Here is a 21,302-nt window from a genome sequence, read left to right as displayed (position 1 = left end):
TAAACACACAGCACACGTGATTAATAGGCATGATATTAATGATATAAAATAAGACCTGCTGATTAAGTAATATACAAATAATGGCAGTACCTAGTTTGGTAAGAGTCAGTGTCAGTTGTTGAAAGTATTAATTACAGTAATTGACCTACTTCTCACATTATTAGAGTGGAAACATTGTTTGCAGACTTCACAACCTGCCACACTTGTGAGAAACAAGTTTTGGTTAATTTCATGACCATGATTTACGAGTTTTGTAAATTTTCTCATTGTCTTTTGTTTTGAGTGCTCCATGTAAGCAATGGAGCACTCAAAGAATGTTTCTGGTTTCTCGTTAAGGGAGCCTACAGCTGAGAACACATAGAAGTGGGCCTACCTGGCCTGCTGCATGCAAATGTAGGAAAGTGCCCATTTAGGGATATCTAATTTCTGATCATCTTAACTCACCACGTCCACCACTAATAAGCTGAGTTTCTCTGTAATTTTCTTCTTCACCTCACTGAGTAAGTCAGCAAAGTCAGTTTTTTACATCCATTGCAATTAATAATAGTTCCTCACAGTATCTGAACATTCTTTCCAACACTCTCCCGGCCTCGATAATCACCAAGCCTCGGTGTGAAAGAGCAAAATATCATGATCTGATTCTCATATATCCAATGGAAACATCATAAAAAAAACAGCTGTCTGTCCTGAGCCCACTGGTGCGAGAAACTCTGAGGAACCAGAATAGGCTAGTTGATACAATGTTGCAAGTTCTCTAGGGACAGCTTCAGGCCAGACCCATGCTGATTGATTTGATACAATATTGCACTTCACTAGCAATAGCTCAAGTCAAGACAAATAGAAAGGGAGGCAGACAGACGAAGTAGAGAGAAATGCGATTGAAAGAACCAGAATTTTCATCAGGATGTTTTCTACTGTTTTTATTTGTCGGCTTTAGGCCTACAGTGCTTTTTCAGAAAGTATTCACACCTTGACTTTTTCCACATATTGTTGTGTTACAGCCTGAATAAAAAATTCATACAATTTAGAGTTTTTGCCACTGGTCTACACAGAATACCCCATAATGTCAAAGTTAATTAAAAATTAAAAGCTAAAATGTGTTGAGTCAATACGTGTTCTACCCCTTTTATGGCAAGTTCTGGAATAAAAATGTGCATAGCAATGATCATCAACCAATTTCACAGAGCTTGAAGAATTCTGAAAAGAATCATGGGCAAATGTTGCACAATCCAGGTATGGAAAGCGCTTAGACTTACCCAGAAAGACACAGCTGTAATCGTTTCCAAAGGTGCTTCTACAAAGTATTACCTCAGGGGTGTGAATACTTAAATTTGATATTTATGTATTTCATTTTAAATAAATTTGCAACATTTTCTAAAAACAAGTTTTCACTTTGTCATTATGGGGTATTGTGTGTAGATGGGTGAGAAAATAAATCAATTGAATAAATGTTAAATTCAGGCTGTAACAACAAAATGTGAAATATTTTGGCAGAGGCTGGTGCTCTCGCATTAGTTGAATTGTAACTTTATTCAGATTGATGATTTACCCCATGACAATGATTGAGAAACAAACGTTATTATTTAAATTAAACTTTTCCACGAAAATGTGCATATAAAAATAAATCATAATTGGCACGCAGATTAGTGATCTGACATGCTGTATTGTTCACGCCACGCTGCTCGATCACGCCACACTGTTCGTTGGTGAGAGAATGCTCCTTCTACCTCTCAACTTGTTGACAGGTGTTTGGCTCACTGCCCCGCAATTTACTGCTTGCTTATACAGCACCACCTTGCGAGATGGTCATCCCCCGCTCGTATAGTGTATGTGCAGCCAGGATCCATATAGTGAGCAAGTTCTCTCTGTTTGTCGTACTGGTGTGTGACTACAGGCTAGCAGGCTAATTGGGCTTCCGTGTCTCTTTTGACAGGAATTTACAAAAAATTTGCTATAAGCCACAGTGAGTTCGCAAATACAGCCTGCACCGCGCCTCCCGAAACAAGCACAGCCCGTGAATTGGCAAACACACAAGCAGCACACACCTGAGTCATCACATTCATATGGGACAGTTATATCACGATATGCCCCCCCCTCTACATTTTCTTTAATATAATCTATGGACATAGATAGCAGAACCCCAGAAATAGATAGTGGAACCTCAGCTTAGCCGAAGTTCCAGGGACATGACTTGTGATTTTCTTTCCCGTGAGAGTTTTTTTTCTCCAGAATCTTCTCTTGCTGAACATGGTCAGCACAAAATAATAACAGCATACCATTTCCAATGAACCGGGCTAATGTGACTTCCCCTCTCTTAACAGCATTGGTTAATCGAATAGGGTGTAGATGAGACCCTGTGGTCACATCAAACATGATTACGACTTTCCAATCCGACACATCATTACTTTTGTTTTTCCACTACCTTCACCCTCTTCACGGTCTCAACACTAGAACTGCCACTGCTGCCAGCAGCGCTTATAGCAGGGCCATTTTTTAATTTTACTTTTCAACACAGACCATCCAGGTCCATGAGTTCCATCATTCCCACCCGTACCATCAGAACTATCATCCATGTCGATCACAGTCCAGCATCCTACCATAATATAGAACGATGGATTCTATTTTGCTTCCTTGTTTGAAGTCGAACCTCACCTCACCTCTGCCTCCTGTCCTATTTCTCAATTGCATAAATAGCTGCCAATCAGCTAACGAGCCAGTTTGTCTAGCCTTGGCCCAGGCTTAATTTCTTATCAAGAGGTCTGAGAGTGCAGGAGAGTAGGATGGGTTTGTTCGGTTTTTGCCTCTGAGTCGCTTGAAAGTGGCATGTTTATCATCCAGAGAGGTAAAATTGGATGATAAAAATGTAAGTGTCAAACAGGGTCTGGTATGCAGGTAGTAGACAAAAAAGCTCTGAATAAGCTTTGGGAGAGAATGGGAAAAAAATTATTCACAATTATACGAGGGTTAGAGTTTTTCAATTTGGTATCTCTAATCCAAGCAATAGGGCAGTGGTCGCTGATATCATTTGCAAAAACACCACTAGCCAAATACTTATGAGAATGGTTAGTCAGGATGAGGTCAATCAATGAGGAGTTCAGGTTTTTTACATTAATCCGAGTGGATTTCTTTATCAGCTGAGTAAGCCAATCAAGATTTAGATCTCCTAACACAACCAGTTCAGATACCAGAAACGTTTTAAATAATATCAACAACCTCCGCCAAAAACAGCTGGGGTAAACCGCAGCAATAAATATGCATATTTTGGCAATCCAGCAGCAGGACCGCTACCTCCGCCTTTGTGCAAGGAGGAGCAGGAAAAGCACTGCCAGAGCCCTGCAAAATGACATCCAGCAGGCCACAAATGTGCATGTGTCTGCTCAAACGGTCAGAAACAGACTCCATGAGGGTGGTATGAGGGCCCGACGTCCACAGGTGGGGGTTGTGCTTACAGCCCAACACCGTGCAGGACGTTTGGCATTTGCCAGAGAACACCAAGATTGGCAAATTCGCCACTGGCGCCCTGTGCTCTTCACAGATGAAAGCAGGTTCACACTGAGCACGTGACAGAGTCTGGAGACGCCGTGGAGAATGTTCTGCTGCCTGCAACATCCTCCAGCATGACCGGTTTGGCGGTGGGTCAGTCATGGTGTGGGGTGGCATTTCTTTGGGGGGGCCGCACAGCCCGCCATGTGCTCGCCAGAGGTAGCCTGACTGCCATTAGGTACCGAGATGAGATCCTCAGACCCCTTGTGAGACCATATGCTGATGCGGTTGGCCCTGGGTTCCTCCTAATGCAAGACAATGCTAGACCTTATGTGGCTGGAGCGTGTCAGCAGTTCCTGCAAGAAGAAGGCATTGATGCTATGGACTGGCCCGCCCGTTCCCCAGACCTGAATCCAATTGAGCACATCTGGGACATCATGTCTCGCTCCATCCACCAACGCCACATTGCACCACAGACTGTCCAGGAGTTGGCGGATGCTTTAGTCCAGGTCTGGGAGGAAATCCCTCAGGAGACCATCCGCCACCTCATCAGGAGCATGCCCAGGCATTGTAGGGAGATCATACAGGCACGTGGAGGCCACACACACTACTGAGCCTCATTTGGACTTGTTTTAAGGACATTACATCAAAGTTGGATCAGCCTGTAGTGTGGTTTTCCACTTTAATTTTGAGTGTGACTCCAAATCCAGACCTCCATGGGTTGATAAATTGGATTTCCATTGACTATTTTTGTGTGATTTTGTTGTCAGCACATTCAACTATGTAAAGAAAAAAGTATTTAATAAGATTATTTCTTTCATTCAGATCTAGGATGTGTTGTTTAAGTGTTCCCTTTATTTTTTTGAGCAGTATATTTTGTGATATGAATACCAAGTATGTCTACTTCACCATTAGCCCATTTTATAGGTAAACTGCAGGGTAATGTAAAAGTTGTATTTTTTAAAGGTCCAATATGTAATAGTGTACACATATCGTTAACTTTTTTGTACTCTGGACTAAAACCTATCTAGATCTTCAATGAGACATTGTAGGCATCTAGCTTGCAGACTTAATATAAAACTTAAGTCATCGGCATACATGGACACCTTTGTTTTTAAGCCTTGGATTTCTAATCCTCTAATGTTGTTATTGGATCTGATTTTAATAGATAGCATTTTGATGGCCATAACGAATAGATATGGTGAAAGCGGACAGCCTTCTTTAACTCTTCTTGACAATTCAAAACTCTGAGAAGTAGCCGTTATTTACTATTTTACACGTGGGGTTGCTATACATTATTTTTACCCATTTTATTAGAGAATTAGCGAAATGGAAAAAAATCCAGGCATTTATAAAATTCAGTCTTACTTTATCAAATGCCTTTTCAAAATCTGCTATAAATACCAGGCCTGGCTTCTTAAATGTTTCATATTCTATTATTTCTGTATATTATCTCCAATGTATTGTCCATGTAAAAACCTGTCTGATCAGGATGAACAATGCCTCTTAAAACCCTTTTAATTCTGAGTGCTATGCATTTTGCTAGTATTTGAAGTGTAAGGGGCCTCCAGTTTTTTTTTTTAGATAGACCAGGTCTTTATATTTGCCATCTGGGTCTTGTTTTAATAATTGAGAAATCAGACCTTCCTGCTGAGTACCTGACAGACTACATGTCAGTCGGTGGTTAACTGGTGCAGTGAATCAGGCGCAGGAGAGCAGAAATGAGTGTACAAGGTATTTAATTCCACGACAGCACCAGTATACAGACAATACTCAAAGTGCGGAGAAATACCGGTCACTCGAAAATAACAGGCGTAAATACATAACCCGGCAAACATAACCAGCCGACAAGTACCGCCATGAACAATCAAACACGCACACTAACATGTGGGAAACAGAGGGTTAAATAATGAACATGTATTTGGGGAATGGAAACCAGGTGTGTAGAAAACAAAGACAAAACAAATGGAAAATGAAAAGTGGATCGGCAATGGCTAAAAGACCCGTGACGTCGACCGCCCGAACAAGGAGAGGTACCGACTTCGGCGGAAGTCGTGACAGTACCATTTCTATAGGAGTAGTTAAAACAATCTAACAATGGAGCTTTTAGTATATCAAAAAAGGCTTGATATACCAGTATGCCATCAAGCCCTGGGGTTTTTCCAGACTGAAAGGATTTAATAGCCTCAGTTATTCCTCTGTAATTTGGCCTTCGCACTGATCTTTCTGTACATTTTGTCACGTCCTGACCAGTAAAGGGGTTATTTGTAATTAGAGTTTGGTCAGGACGTGGCAGGGGGTATTTGTTTTATATTGTTTTGAGTGTGTGTTTAGGTAGAGGGGCGTTTGATTTCTGTTTCCGGGGTTTTTGGTTTAGTTCTATGTCTGTTTCTAGGGTGTTTATTTCTATGTTTAGTAATTGGGATTGGGGCCTTCAATTGGAGACAGCTTGTTATCGTTGCCTCTGATTGAAGGTCCTATAATTAGGAGTATGTTTCTTTTGGGAATTGTGGGAGGTTGTTTTGCACTGCTAGGGTTAGCCTGCAAACTGTTATGTTGTCGTCCGTTTTCTTGTTTTCGTGAAGTGTTCGTGGTTATTTAAAATAAACATCAAAATGAGCACTCAACCCGCTGCGCCTTGGTCCAATTCATACGACGGCCGTTACACATTTGTTAATTTTCCATTTTTTTATATTATTTGGAAATAATTTCTTACCGTAATCTTCATTCAGTGGGAGAGGTTGAGACGGAAAAGAGAACATCTGACTAAAATAATTAGCTTTCTCTTTTAAAATATCATTCGGAGAGTCATAGATGACTCCGTCTTCAGTAATGAGTTTCTGCAAATTCTTTTTGTTAGCGTTCCTGTAATGGAGAGTCAGGAAGAAATTTGAGCGTTCTCCATATTCCATCCAGTTTGCTTTATTTTTGTAATAGATTACATTAGATTGTTATTGAATAAGTTCCTACGGTTCTTTTTCCTCTAACTTATTTAGTATCTGTAGTATTGTTTTTATTGCCATCTACCTGTACTATTAGTTCATGGATTTCCCTTGTTAGTCTTGTCTCTAGCCAGAAACTGCTTTTTTATTATTTGTATGTATTTTTTAATTTATTTCACCTTTATTTAACCAGGTTGGCCAGTTGAGAACAAGTTCTCATTTACAACTGCGACCTGGCCAAGATAAAGCAAAGCAGTGCAACAAACAGAGATACACATGGGATAAACAAACGTACACTCAATAACACAATAGAAAAATCTATATACAGTGTGTGCAAATGTAGTAAGATTAGGGAGGTAAGGCAATAAATAGGCCATAGTGGCGAAATAATTACAATTTTGCATTAACACAGGAGTGATAGATAAAGATGATGTGCAAGTAGAGATACTGGGGTGCAAAGGAGCAAAAAAATAAATAACAATATGTGAATGAGGTAGTTGGGTGGGCTATTTACAGATGGGCTGTGTACAGGTGCAATGATCGGTAAGCTTCTGATAGCTGATGCTTAAAGTTAATGAGGGAGATAAGTCTCCAGGTTCAGTGATTTTTGCAATTCGTTCCAGTCATTGGCAGCAGAGAACTGGAAGGAAAGGCAGCCAAAGAGGAGTTGGCTTTAGGGATGACCAGTGAAATATACCTGCTGGAGCGCGTGCTACGGGTGGGTGTTGCTATGGTGACCAGTGAGCTGAGATAAGGCGGGGCTTTACATAGCAAAGACATAGATGACCTAGAGCCAGTGGGTTTGGCGACAAATATGTAGTGAGGGCCAGCCAACAAGAGCATACAGGTCGCAGTGGTGGGTAGTATATGGGGCTTTGGTGGCAAAACGGATGGCACTGTGATACTCTACTCAGCAAACTGGATGTAGTCTGTTGGAGACTATTTTGTAAATGACATCGCCGAAGTCAAGGATGGGTAGAATAGTCAGTTTAACGAGGGTATGTTTAGCAGCATGAGTGAAGGAGGCTTTGTTGCGAAATAGGAAGCCGATTCGATTTTGGATTGGAGATGCTTAATGTGAGTCTGGAAGGAGAGTTTACAGTCTAACCAGACACCCAGGTATTTGTAGTTGCTCACATATTCAGAACTGTCCAAAGTAGTGATGCTAGAGGGCCGGGCAGCGATTGATTGAAGAGCTTGTATTTATTTTTACTTACATTGAAGAGCAGTTGGAGTCCACGGAAGGAGTGTTCTATGGCATTGAAGCTCATCTGGAGGTTAGTTAACAGTGTCCAAAGAAGGGCCAGAAGTATACAAAATGGTGTCGTCTGCGTAGAGGTGGATCAGAGAATCACAACCAGAAAGAGCGACATTATTGATATATACAGAGAAAAGAGTCGGCCCGAGAATTGAACCCTGTGGTACCCCCATAGAGACTGCCAGAGGTCCTGACAACAGGCCCTCCAATTTGACACACTGAACTCTATCTGAGAAGTAGTTGGTGAACCAGGCGAGGCAGTCATTTGAGAAACCAAGGCTGTTGAGTCTGCCGATAAGAATGCGGTGATTGACAGAGTCGAAAGCCTTGGCCAGGTCGATGAAGACGGCTGCACAGTAATGTCTCATCGATGGTGGTTATGATATATTATTATAGCATTTCTTTCACATGACCCATCAATTTAGACAAGTGTCTGGGTAAGCATCATCTAATAATTATACAACATTTTAAATGGACACTTTCAAAATTAGATTAGGATATAGGCCAATGACTAGATGAAATGTATTTTTTCCTGGAGTTTTTCCTTATCGTGTGGTACTACTTTCACCACTTTTAGTCTTCAAGTCTTTGGTTATTTACTACACTACTTTACTCACTCTGTTTAGCAGGCAATAGTAAAAAAAAACAGGAGGACAAGAAAACGAGAAACTGGAAAAGGCAGGAGCTGAGACACAAAACTGCTGGTAGGCTTGAACAAACAAGACAAACTGGCAACAGACAGACAGAAAACATAGGTATAAATACACAGAGGATAATGGGGAAGATGGGCGACACCTGGAGGGGGATGGAGACAATCACAAAGACAGGTGAAACAGATCAGGGCGTGACATCAGTAGGTGTACCAAAACATTCAAGGGCCATTTTCTAAAAAGTGGGGTTACAAGTTTATACACTTTCAAAGCAGAATTACTTTCCCATTGTTCCTCAACTGCAGTGTATGATATACCATTTTGTAGCGCTGAGTCTCTACTTTTATCCAATGTGTTAGAGATGTGAGAATACAAAAATCTAAGCCTTGTCTTTTTCACACAATCTTTATTTTAGTGACTTTGATTGTATTTCAGCTATCCTTGAACCTGATCTAGCTTTGAGCCTCGTTTGCAGATGGTCTTCAATACTATTGTGAATAATCATGCTTCCTTCAAAGAATTTAGCGTTAAATATATATTGAATTCGTGGTACTCTGCAGAATTATCAGAAGTCATTCATAAAAGAGATGATGTTTGGGTCAAGGTCAGGAACACAGGCTTAGGCCCAGACTGGGAAGCTTTTAAGAGATTGAGGAAATATTGTGTAAAAAAAAAAAAAAAAATCAAAAGCTAAATCTGATTATTATGTAACCGCTATTTCAGATTGTAATGGGAACCCGGCTAAACTCTGTAACCTGTCAAATCCCTGAAGGGTTCTCACTACCGAATCCCCATTTTATTTCAGCGGGCTCTCTCTTTGAAAGAATTTCTAAGCCTATTCACAATGATATTGGGCTGGATGCTGATAGGGGAAACTTGTTAAATCATCAGAGAAATGATAGTCAAAGCTTTTCTTTTAGGCTATTTACAGAAAAAGAACTCATGGATGCTTTGCTAGCAATGGACAACAAGAAATCTACAGAAGCTGACTAATTGGATCCTGCACATCATTGTTGGCTCAATAACTCACATTTAACATTGTTATCAGAAAATATTTGAAAAGTATGGAAATCAGCTCGTGCTTCCACTCCATAAGGGCAGGATAGTAGGGATCATAATAATGAATCACCCCATTTCAACGCTTCCTTGTCGAGCTAAGATTCTCGAATCCTTGTAAATATACAACTTTGGGCTTTTTTTATCTGAGAAATGTATTTTGAATGTAAACCAATCAGGGTTTAGGCCTGGGCATAGCATTAACCACTTTAGTTGTTAAATAATCTTGTCAATGCTTTAGACACTAAAATGAAATGTGCTGCTTTGTTTCTGGACCTGTCAAAAGCTTTTGATACTGTTAATCATTCTATTTTACTGACAAAGTTGTCCTCAATAGGCCTGAGTTCTAACATCTGTTCATCGTTTCAGATCTCAGGCCATTGTGAATAATGAGGTTAAAAGTTTTAATTTCTTGATGTGCATAAAGATGTACCACAGGGGTCGATTTTGGGACCTATTCTCTTCACTATTTATATAAACACCATTGGCCAATCTTTTTAAAAATTGTAAACTTCACCCCGACTTTTGATCTGGCTGTGTCAAAATGACAGTCAGATTTTACAGCTATGCAGGAATCTCTTGCTGATTCAAAACTTGTGCTTAATACGGGCAAAACAAAATTCATGTTGCTTTTAAACTCTCGTAAAAATGTATTAGATGTTCACTTATTAGATGGTTCTCCAATTTAACGTGTTCCCCCATATAAATACTTTAGCATTTGGATTGATATGGATTTGACGTTTAAAAAACATATACAGTACCAGTCGAAAGTTTGGACACACCTACTCATTCCAGGGTTTTTCTTTAATTTTACTATTTTCTACATTGTAGAATAATAGTGAAGACATCAAAACTATGAAATAACACATATGGAATCATGTAGTAAGCAAAAAAGTGTTAAGCAAATCAAAATGTATTTTATATTTGTGATTCTTCAAAGTAGCCACCGTTTGCCTTGATGACAGCTTTGCACTCTCTTGGCATTCTCTCAACCAGGTTCATAGTCCCATACTCATCTTTTTTGATTACAACATGATTCCACATGATTCCATATGTGTTATTTCATCAAAAATCCTATATTGCAACAAAGCCTCCTTCACTCATGCTGCCAAACATACCCTCGTAAAACTGACTATCCTACCGATCCTTGACTTCGGCGATGTCATTTACAAAATAGCCTCCAACACACTACTCAGCAAACTGGATGTAGTCTATCACAGTCACCAAAGCCCCATATACTACCCACAACTGCGACCGGTATGCTCTCGTTGGCTGGCCCTCACTACACATTCGTCTTCCAAACCCACTGGCTCCAGGTCATCTATAAGTCTTTGCTAGGTAAAGCCCCGCCTTATCTCAGCTCACTGGTCACCATAGCAACACCCATCCGTATCACGCGCTCCAGCAGGCATATTTCACTGGTCATCCCCAAAGCCAACACTTACTTTGGCCACCTTTCCTTCCAGTTCTCTGCTGCCAATGACTGGAACAAATTGCAAAAATCACTGAAGCTGAGGTCTTATCTTATCTCTCTCTCTAACTTTAAGCATCAGCTGTCAGAGCAGCTTTACCGATCACTGTACCTGTACACAGCCCATCTGTAAATAGCACACCCAACTACCTCATACCCATATTGTTACTTATCCTCTTGCTCTTTTGCACCCCATTATCTCTACTTGCACATTCATCTTCTGTACATCTATCACTCCAGTGTTTAATTGGTATATTGTAATTATTTTTACCTCTATGGCCTATTAATTGCCTTACCTCCCTACTCTTCTACATTTGCACACACTGTACATAGATTTTTCTATTGTGTTATTGACTGTACGTTTGTTTATGTGTAACTCTGTGTTGTTTTTGTTGCACTGCTTTGCTTTATCTTGGCCAGGTCACAGTTGTAAATGAAAACTTGATCTCAACTGGCCTACCTGGTTAAATAAAAGGTGAAATAAAATAAAAAATAAAATCAAGTAGTTTTAGACTCCTGCATCATTACTGAAAAAGTTGAGATTTGTGATGCTTTTAATCAGCATTTTATCTCAACTGGTTTCCTATTTGGAAGAAATGGTGGTCATACTGGTCTTGGCCAATCGGTTGAATGTTCTTCTCACATACAGCCTCCAGTTGCCTCGATGGATGATCAACCTCATGTGACTTAGGAAATGGTAGGGTTTTTCTTTTTGGCAACTCACAGAAACAGAAGTTCTTGCTGCCTGATTAGCTATTGACACCAAGAAGTCATTAGGGGCTTCCAATTTGGACACATCTTTGCTTAAGTATGCAGCGCCCGTCATTGCTGGCTAGGTAATACACATTTCTTATTTAACTTGATAATTATCCACCCATTTCCAGGTTCCCTTATCTTGCGAAAATACTAGAATCATTGGTCAACAAACAGCTACATTATTTTCTATCTGTAAATGGTATTCTTAATGTTAATCAATCCGGATTCAGACCTAAACATAGCACTATTACGGCTACCATGCTTGTGGTAAATGATATTGCAAATGCCTTAGTTGATTAAAAAAAAAAATTTCTGCCATGTTTGTAGACCTGTCAAAAGCTTTTGTTACTGTAGACCATGTTATTTTGTTGAATAAGCTATCTTCGATACGGTTGTGTACTGATGCTTGCCAATGGTTTCATAATTATCTCAATGACAGAACTCAGGCCATCAAGGTAGATGTGGTCAAATCTGAGTTCCTTGAGTTATGTAAAGGGGTGCCCCAAGGTTCGATATTCGGCCCACTACTGTTTACAGTCTATATATACAGGGCATTCGGAAGTATTCAGACCCCTTGACTTTTTACACATTTTGTTACTTTACAGCCTTATTCTAAAATGGATTAAATAGTTTTTTCCACTCATCAATCTACACAATCTACATACCCCATAATGACAAAGCAAAAACAGTTTTTTAGACATAAAAAAATATTACAAAATAAAAAATATTATATTTATATAAATATTCAGACCCTTTACTCAGTACTTTGTTGAAGAACCATAGGCAGCGATTACATCCTTGAGTCTTCTTGGTTATGACACTACAAGCTTGACACCCCTGTATTTGGGGAGTTTCTCCCATTATTCTCTGAAGATTCTCTCATTTTCTGTCAGGTTGGATGGGGAGCATCACTGCACAGCTATTGTGAGGTCTCTCCAGAGATGTTCGATCGGGTTCAAGTCCGGGCTCTGGCTGGCCCACTGAAGGACATTCAGAGACTTGTCCCGAAGCCGCTCCTGCATTGTCTTGGCTGTGTGCTTAGGGTCTTTGTCCTGTTAGAAGGTGAACCTTGCCCCAGTCTGAGGTCCTGAGCACTCTGGAGCAGGTTTTCATCAAGGATCTCTCTCTGTACTTTACTCCGTTCATCTTTTCATAGTCTCCCAGTCCCTGCCGCTGAAAAACATCCCCACAGCATGATGCTGCCACCACCATGCTTCACCGTAGGGATGGTGCCAGGTTTCTTCCAGACATGACGCTTGGCTCTCAGGCCAAATAGTTCAATCTTGGTTTCATCAGACCAGAGAATCTTGTTTCTCATGGTCTGAGAGTCTTTAGGTGCCTTTTGGCAAACTCCAAGCGGGATGTCATGTGACTTTTACTGAGGAGTAGCTTCTGTCTGGCCACTCTACTATAAAGGCCTGCTTGGTGGAGTGCTACAGAGATGGTTGTCCTTCTGGAAGGTTATGGGAAAAGTGACCATCGGGTCAGAGTGACCATCGGGTTCTTGGTCACCTCCCTGACCAAGGCCCTTTTCCCTCGATTGCTCAGTTTGGCCGGGCAGCCAGCTCTAGGAAGAGTCTTGGTTGTTCCAAAGTTCTTCCATTTAAGAATGATGGAGGCCACTCTGTTCTTAGGAACCTTCAATGATGCAGACATTTTTTGGTACTCTTCCAGATCTGTGCCTTGACACAATCCAGTCTCAGAGCTCTACGGAAAATTCCTTCGACCTCATGGCAGGTTTTTGCTCTGACATGCACTGTCATCTGTGGGACCTTATATAGACAGGTGTGTGCCTTTCCAAATAATGTCCAATCAATTGAATTTACCACAGGTGGACTCCAATGAAGTTGTAGAAACATCTCAAAGATGATCAATGGAAACAGGATGCACCTGAGCTTAATTTTGAGTCGCATAGCAAAGGGTCAGAATACTTATGTAAATTTGCAAAAAATTCTAAACCTGTTTTCACTTTGTCATTAGGGGTATTGTGTGTAGGTTGATGAGGATTTATTTTAATTTTATCCATTTTAGAATAAGGCTGTAACGTAACAAAATATGGAAAAAGTCAAGGGGTCTGAAAACTTTCAGAATGCACTGTATTTCTTTTATTTAACTAGGCAAGTTAGTTAAGAACAAATTCTTATTTACAATGACGGCCTAGGAACAGTGGGTTAACTGCCTCGTTCAGGGGCAGAACGACAGATTTTTACCTTGTCAGCTCAGGGATTTGATCTAGCAACCTTTTAGTTCCTGGCCCAATGCTCTAACCACTAGGCTACCTGCCACCCCAAGTAACTTGTAAACCCGCAAGGTTGATTGTAATTCATACTGTACATCTTGCTTGGCCTCGACTTGACTGTAGGAGGTCCCGTGGAAAAACACGTGCCCGCCTATGGAAATCAAATGCCTGTCCAACTGATTCGTTGTAAAATATTCATGAGTTTTGCTTCAACTGTTCCCTTGATGTTTTTGGATCCCGCCTCTTAACAGTCCTACTCATTATTTATCACCGTATGCTTTAAAAATAGATGGCAAAGATAATAATATATACACTACCGTTCAAAAGTTTGGGGTCGCTTAGAAATGTCCTTGTTTTCCTTGAAAACATACGTGAGATGAGTTGCAAAATGGTCAAGACATTGACAAGGTTAGAAATAATGATTTTAATTAAAATAATAATTGTGCTATTGTCAAAGAATCCTCCATTTGCAGCAATTACAGCCTTGCAGACATTTGGCATTCTAGTTGTCAATTTGTTGAGGTAATCTGAAGAGATTTCACCCCATGCTTCCTGAAGCATCTCCCGCTGCTCCCACAACAGCTCAATAGGGTTGAGATCCGGTGACTGTGCTGGCCACTCCATTATAGACAGAATACCAGCTGACTGCTTCTTCCCTAAACAGTTCTTGCATAGTTTGGAGCTGTGCTTTGGGTCATTGTCCTGTTGTAGGGGGAAATTGTCTCCAATTAAGTGCCATCCACAGGTTATGGCATGGCGTTGCAAAATGGAGTGATAGCCTTCCTTCTTCAAGATCCCTTATACCCTGTACAAATTTCCCACTTTACCACCACCAAAGCACCCCCAGACCATCACATTGCCTCCACCATGCTGGACAGATGGCGTCAAGCAATCCTCCAGCATCTTTTCATTTTTTCTGCGTCTCACGAATGTTCTTCTTTGTGATCCGAACACCTCAAACATAGATTAGTCTGACAATAAAACTTTTTTTCAAATCTTCCTCTGTCCAGTGTCTGTGTTCTTTTGCCCATCTTAATCTTTTCTTTTTATTGGCTAGTGTGAGATATAGTTTTTTCTTTGCAACTCTGCCTAGAAGGCCAGCATCCCGGAGTCGCCTCTTCACTGTTGACGTTCAGACTGGTGTTTTGCGGGTACTATTTAATGAAGCTGCCAGTTGAGGACTTGTGAGGCGTCTGTTTCTCAAACTAGACACCAACGTACTTGTCCTCTTGCTCAGTTGTGCACCGGGGCCTCCCACTCCTCTTTCTGTTGTGCTTAGAGCCAGTTTGCGTTGTACGAGATCTTCAGTTTCTTGGCAATTTATCGCATGGAATAGCCTTAATTTATCAGAAAAATAATAGACTGATGAGTTTCAGAAGACAGTTCTTTGTTTCTGGCCATTTTGAGCCTGTAATCAAACCCACAAATGCTGGTGCTCCAGATACTCAACAAGTCTAAAGAAGGCCAGTTTTATTGCTTCTTTAATCAGAACAACAGTTTTCAGGTGTGCTAACATAATTGCAAAAAAGGTTTTCTAATGATCAGTTAGAGTTTTAAAATGATAAACCTGGATTAGCTAACAACGTGCCATTGGAACTTCCACAGGAGTGATGGTTGCTGATAATGCGCCTCTGTACGTCTATGTAGATATTCCATAAAAAAATCAGCCGTTTCCAGCTACAATAGTCATTTACAACATGAACAATGTCTACACTGTATTTCTGATCAATTTGATGTTATTTTAATGGACAAAAAATGTGATTTTCTTTCAAAAACAAGGACATTTCTCAGTGACCCACAACTTTTGAACGGTAGTGAAAATATGAATAGGCATACCAAATATGCCCAGTAAGTACATGGTTGGCATTTGACAAAGTGAGAAATGGTCAATTCCAGAAGTCCATTATGGGTATCACAATAGCCAAGGGAAAAAAACATTATTTTGGGGGTGGGTTTACATAGTTGAAAATTACAGAACTTCAGGATGTGCCATAAGTCTCTGTACTTTATCTACATGCAGTTGGTGGGAGAATATTTGCCAAAAGCATTTCCTTTTCCTTTCCGAGTGGCACTCTAAAAGCTTGCTCCCCTAACAACCCTGTAAGTAAGAGCAGTAATATTACAGTCCTTATTGCCTGCCTTAATGCATCCCCATATGCCCAAACCCCTAGTACATTATGGTTTATAAGAACCCTAGACACAGAGCCTGAAGCATTGTCACGATTCATCAAGACAACACGACTCACATCCCCACATCCCAAGGGCCAGACAAATAAGTCCTAAAAAACAGTAGGAGCACTTCACATCCAAGTCCCTACAGCCATAGCCGAGCGAGTTGAAAATTGAAATCCAAAAAGACCCCAAAATATATGAGCCACATCAACAGACTCTAGATCAGCACTCATACTTTGGAGTTTGTGTTCTTTACAAAGTGCTTTGCTGTAAGCTGAGCCATTGTCCTCAATAGGACTGTTGCTACAGCCTCACTGCTTTGCCTTGTGTGAAAATGTAAGACACAGAACATGGGAGACAACAAATATAATACCAGTCAAAAGTTTGGACACACCTACACACCTACGTTTTTTCTTTATTTAACTTTTTTCTACATTGTAGAATAATAGTAAAGACATCTAAACTTTGAAATAACACATGGAATCATGTAGTAACCAAAAAGTGTTAAACAAATCAAAATATATTTTATATTTCAGATTCTTCAAAGTAGCCACCCTTTGCCTTGATGACAGCTTTGTACACTCTTGGCATTCTCTCTAAAATGTAAAATAATAGTAAAAATTAAGAAAAACCCTGGAATGAGTAGGTGTGTCCTAACTTTTGACTGGTACTGTATGTGCAGACCAATACCACGGGCCAGGTTTTGTACAAGCTCAGAAACGTAAGGTTCAGCGGATGTTAAATCGGGCCATGCCTTGTGTTTGCTCTCAACATAGGGAGGCTCAGTGGAAATGAATCCCAGTGTCTGTCATAGACATGTGTCACCGTGCCACATGACCTGGATATTGTGTGAGTGAGTCTGTCTGTGTGTGTGTGAAGGCGGGCTGCTGTTCAGTCTTTGTGCTCTCACCATGGTGGGCCATTTTGCCAGCTGGACCCTCTGCTCTCCTGGGTTTTGGGAAAAGGTTGGTCAGACGATCCAAATTGCTACCCTCAACGCCATTCCGGAGTGTCACACACAAGGGAGGCCCATAAGAAAGAGAGATGTATAATGCCTATTTGAGAGGGGATGCATTTTGCAGGTCAACTTATACAAAGGTTTGTCTCTTTAAAGAAATGACTATACATAATGGGATTTCATGGTATTGTTTGTTCGAGCTTAAACATTCTCATACTGCTTTGTCATTTCTCTTAAGTCCCATGTCAGTAAAATGAGAGCTCCAAATATAAACCTGAAGAACAAATTTGATACCTTCATGTTACCATGACAATATAATGAATAGAGGCTTTAATATGTACAGTACATGCATAAAAAATACAGATCTGCGAAGCCCCCCACGGGCAATTTAGAAGTGATGGAGGAAGAGATATGAGAAACTTTTCTCTCTTTGTGTACCTGCAGAAGACAATAGATAGAAGGTCTGTGTTTTTCCGCACCATTAAAGGATTTGCGTATTTCGAAAGGCCAGCGAAAGAGTCGCTTGCGTGACTGTCACTTATCCGCACTCAGGGATCCATTTGGGTTGTCCTGCGCTTTTTGAAATGTTAACTGAAGTTGACTCAACAAATGCAAATTAGTTGGGCCCAGGCTCTGTGGTTATTGGTTAGTGTAAGACATAAAGGGAGGGCCGATAAACAGCTTGCCGGCTGGCTGGCTGAAGCTAAGCCCAGTGCCCCCATGGTTGCAAGGGAATCTGTTACAACAGGAATGGAGCAGTGAAGGCTCTGTGCTCCTCTTATTGAGCTAGTTGGTGTTCCCAGAATTCCTGCAGTTTGGGCTCTGACACAATGGAATTTGTTCATAGACTACACAGTCACGGTCTTCAGTCTTTTACTCTCAGCCCTGTTCTCTTTTTCTATGTCTGTTGGTCTGTTAACATTCTAGTTTTAGTTACTCCTCAAGCATCCTAGCACCGTTCAGATAAACAAATTACAAATGAATCTAACCCAGCCCATGTGGTCGATGGCCTTGATCTATGATCAAGAAAGGTAATATAATTCTCGTTCTGGCATTTTTCGAGTTTGGCTGGTACCTTTGTGTACACGCTGAGTATTAGAGAGTAAGATGACTGGAACTCTAAAAGAATATTACGTTGGAGCATTATAAAAGTCATTTTTGGAGGATTCTCTTATTGAATGAGTCATTACACTACAGATGCCACCTTTTGTACTCTGAACAGCCGTTGCAGAGAACCAAAAACAACCAAAACACCTTAAAGGTAGACTTGCAGATATTGAGATGAGCGAGATGCAAGACTTCGCTCTCACACAGTCACACACTATCTGAGCATGTGCATGGGTTTGTATCATGCTGTTACAGCATGGTAGCTAGTGGACCATAAGCTGAGAAGTTGTGCGCTCCCACTTCAACACTTAATTGTTCCAGAAATAAAATAAAATAGGTTACATACATGTGTTTAGCAGATGCTATTGTGGGTGTAGTGAAATGCTTGTAAATTGACCTACCATGCTTTTTTCTTTCTGCATCTACATCACATCACTGAGTCTACCTTTAAATAGTCAATAGGGCGAGTTTGGAATACTGGTGACCAGTCTTTTGTAAATGTCCACTGTGTGTACTCTAATGTACATTTGTTAAACACTTTGGTTTGGTTATGGGGACAGGGTAAGTTGAGCTGCCTTGGGGTAAGTGGGTGAAAATGTCCTGTGACAGTGAGTGATGGTGCTGGTAGGTCAAAGTTGAATTATGTGATATATTGTATATATCTTAAATATATGCCTACATTCAGATATACAGTTGAAGTCGGAGGTTTACATACACCTTAGCCAAATACATTTAAACTCAGTTTTTCACAATTCCTGACATTTAATCCTAGTAAAAATTCCCTGCCTTAGGTCAGTTAGGATCACCATTTTATTTTAAGAATGTGAAATGTCAGAATAATAGTAGAGAGAATGATTTATTTCTGATTTTATTTCTTTCATCACATTCCCAGTGGGTCAGAAGTTTACATACACTCAATTAGTATTTGGTAGCATTGCCTTTAAATTGTTTAACTTGGGTCAAACATTTCGAGTAGCCTTCCACAAGCTTCCCACAATGAGTTGGGTGAATTTTGGCCCATTCCTCTTGACAGAGCTGGTGTAACTGAGTCAGGTTTGTAGGTGTCCTTGCTCGCACACGCTTTTTCAGTTCTGCCCACACATTTTCTATGGGATTGAGGTCAGGGCATTGGGATGGCCACTCCAATACCTTGACTTTGTTGTCCTTAAGCCATTTTGCCACAACTTTGGAAGTATGCTTGGGGTCATTGTCCATTTGCAAGACCCATTTGCGACCAAGCTTTAACTTCCAGACTGATGTCTTGAGATGTTGCTTCAATATATCCACATGATTTTCCTCCCTCATGATGCCATCTATTTTGTGAAGTGCACCAGTCCCTCCTGCAGCAAAGCACCCCCACAACATGATGCTGCCACCCCCGTGCTTCACGATTGGGATGGTGTTCTTCGCTTGCAAGCCTCCACCTTTTTCCTCCAAACAATACGATGGTCATTATGGGCAAACAGTTCTATTTTTGTTTCATCAGACCAGAGGACATTTCTCCAAAAAGTACGATCTTTCTCCCCATGTGCAGTTGCAAACCGTAGTTTGGCTTTTTTATGGCGGTTTTGGAGCATTGGCTTCTTCCTTGTTGAGCAGCCTTTTAGGTTATGTCGATATAGGACTCATTTTACTGTGGATATAGAAACATTTGTACCTGTTTCCTCCAGCATCTTCATAAGGTCCTTTGCTGTTGTTCTGGGATTGATTTGCACTTTTCATACCAAAGTACCTTCATTTCTAGGAGACAGAACGCATCTCCTTCCTGAGCGGTATGACTGCTGCGTGTTCCTATGGTGTTTATACTTGCGTACTATTGTTTGTACAGATGAACGTGGTACCTTCAGGCATTTGGAAATTGCTCCCAAGGATGAACCAGACTTGTGGAGGTCCACCAAAAAAATTCTGAGGTCTTGGCTGATTTCTTTTGATTTTCCCATGATGTCAAGCAAAGAGGCACTGCCTTTGAAGGTAGGCTTTCAAACTCTCTGTTCAATATCACTTAGCCTTCCATTTCTTGACCAGTTGTCTGGGACAGGAATATTATTTAAATGTACCAATTCATAGGCACGTTCTCTGCATTTTGGCCACTAAACCCATGAAACTGGTCTGCTAGATTCTTGATATGTTTAGCAAGCTCAGACTCCATATCATCCGACAAGACTGTGTGCCTCTGCTTCACTGTCATGGCCTTTCTTTCGCACAGGTACATTTTATTTTTTTGTCAATGTACCTCCAGTGTCATTCAGTAAAAAACATGTACATCCCTTGCTGCTGCTCCAATGGACTTCTTTCCTTTTCTAACTTCCTTCGCTGCTCATTCAAGAACCTCAAATGGGGGCTAGACCCATGCTTGTTTTACGTTTGTATACATGGGGCATGATGATGCATGTTCTGTAACAGTAAAAATCCACTATCTTGAGGTCATATACATGACACATTGCAAAAATACTGTGCACATTATGCATAAAACAGACAAAATGTATACATAATTCGTATGGGGTATGGTGGCCATTGGCTCAACTTACCCCAAGACAAACTATTAGCCCACACAACTAGGATGCACATTAATGCTAGTTTTAGGACCTCATATTATAGCCTATAGAGACCCCAAGTAATATATAAAAAAAATCTTAAAACTATCTACTTTGGTTTAGATTCAAGCATCACGAAACCTATAACACCATCAATTAATTTGACTTTGTGAAAATCTGTTTTTTGGACCTAACTTGCTTAACATTTTTTCCATGTGGTTTCTTCTTTCACAGACTCCATGAACTGATGACCTCTTTCTAAATAGTTGTTCACATGTGTCACGAAGTCTACCGAAGGTGGCTCCTCTCCCTGTTCGGGCGGCACTCGGCGGTCGTCATCGCCGACCTAGTAGCTGCCACCGAACCTCTTTTCCTTTTCGTTTGGTTTTATCTGGTTTTGTGTTACACCTGTTTTGAGTTAGGTAATTAGTGGGGTATTTAGTCTTGCTGTCTGGGTTTAGGTTTTTGTGCGAGATTGTTCGTTGTTTTCTTTTTGTGGGGTTTATGTGGGGTATTTTTGTTGTCTACTGTCTTTTTGACGAAGACGTTTATTTTGTTACTGGACTGTTTTCCAACCCTGTTGAGGTGGACATTGTTATTTTTGTCTGGTTCATTTTTCCTTGTTCATTTCCTATTTTAGATTTGTTGGAATTAGGAAAATAAACACCCTACTCCG

The 21,302-nt window shown here is 40.6% G+C and overlaps 1 long non-coding RNA gene across 1 annotated transcript in view; it reads left to right on the top strand.

The window, feature by feature from the left end:
- The window catches only part of LOC115154185 (uncharacterized), a 27,917-nt gene extending 6,615 nt beyond the window's left edge, over positions 1 to 21,302 (top strand). Inside the window, exon 3 of the long non-coding RNA XR_003867837.1 lies at positions 20,861 to 21,302. This is a non-coding gene — a long non-coding RNA (uncharacterized LOC115154185). The remainder of the gene's footprint in view (positions 1 to 20,860) is intronic.

The sequence above is a fragment of the Salmo trutta genome, chromosome 19 (assembly GCF_901001165.1).
Source record: "Salmo trutta chromosome 19, fSalTru1.1, whole genome shotgun sequence".
NCBI classification, from domain to species: Eukaryota; Metazoa; Chordata; class Actinopteri; order Salmoniformes; family Salmonidae; genus Salmo; species Salmo trutta.
Note: the sequence above shows the minus strand (reverse complement) of the source record. Positions and strands in the feature narration are given on the sequence as shown.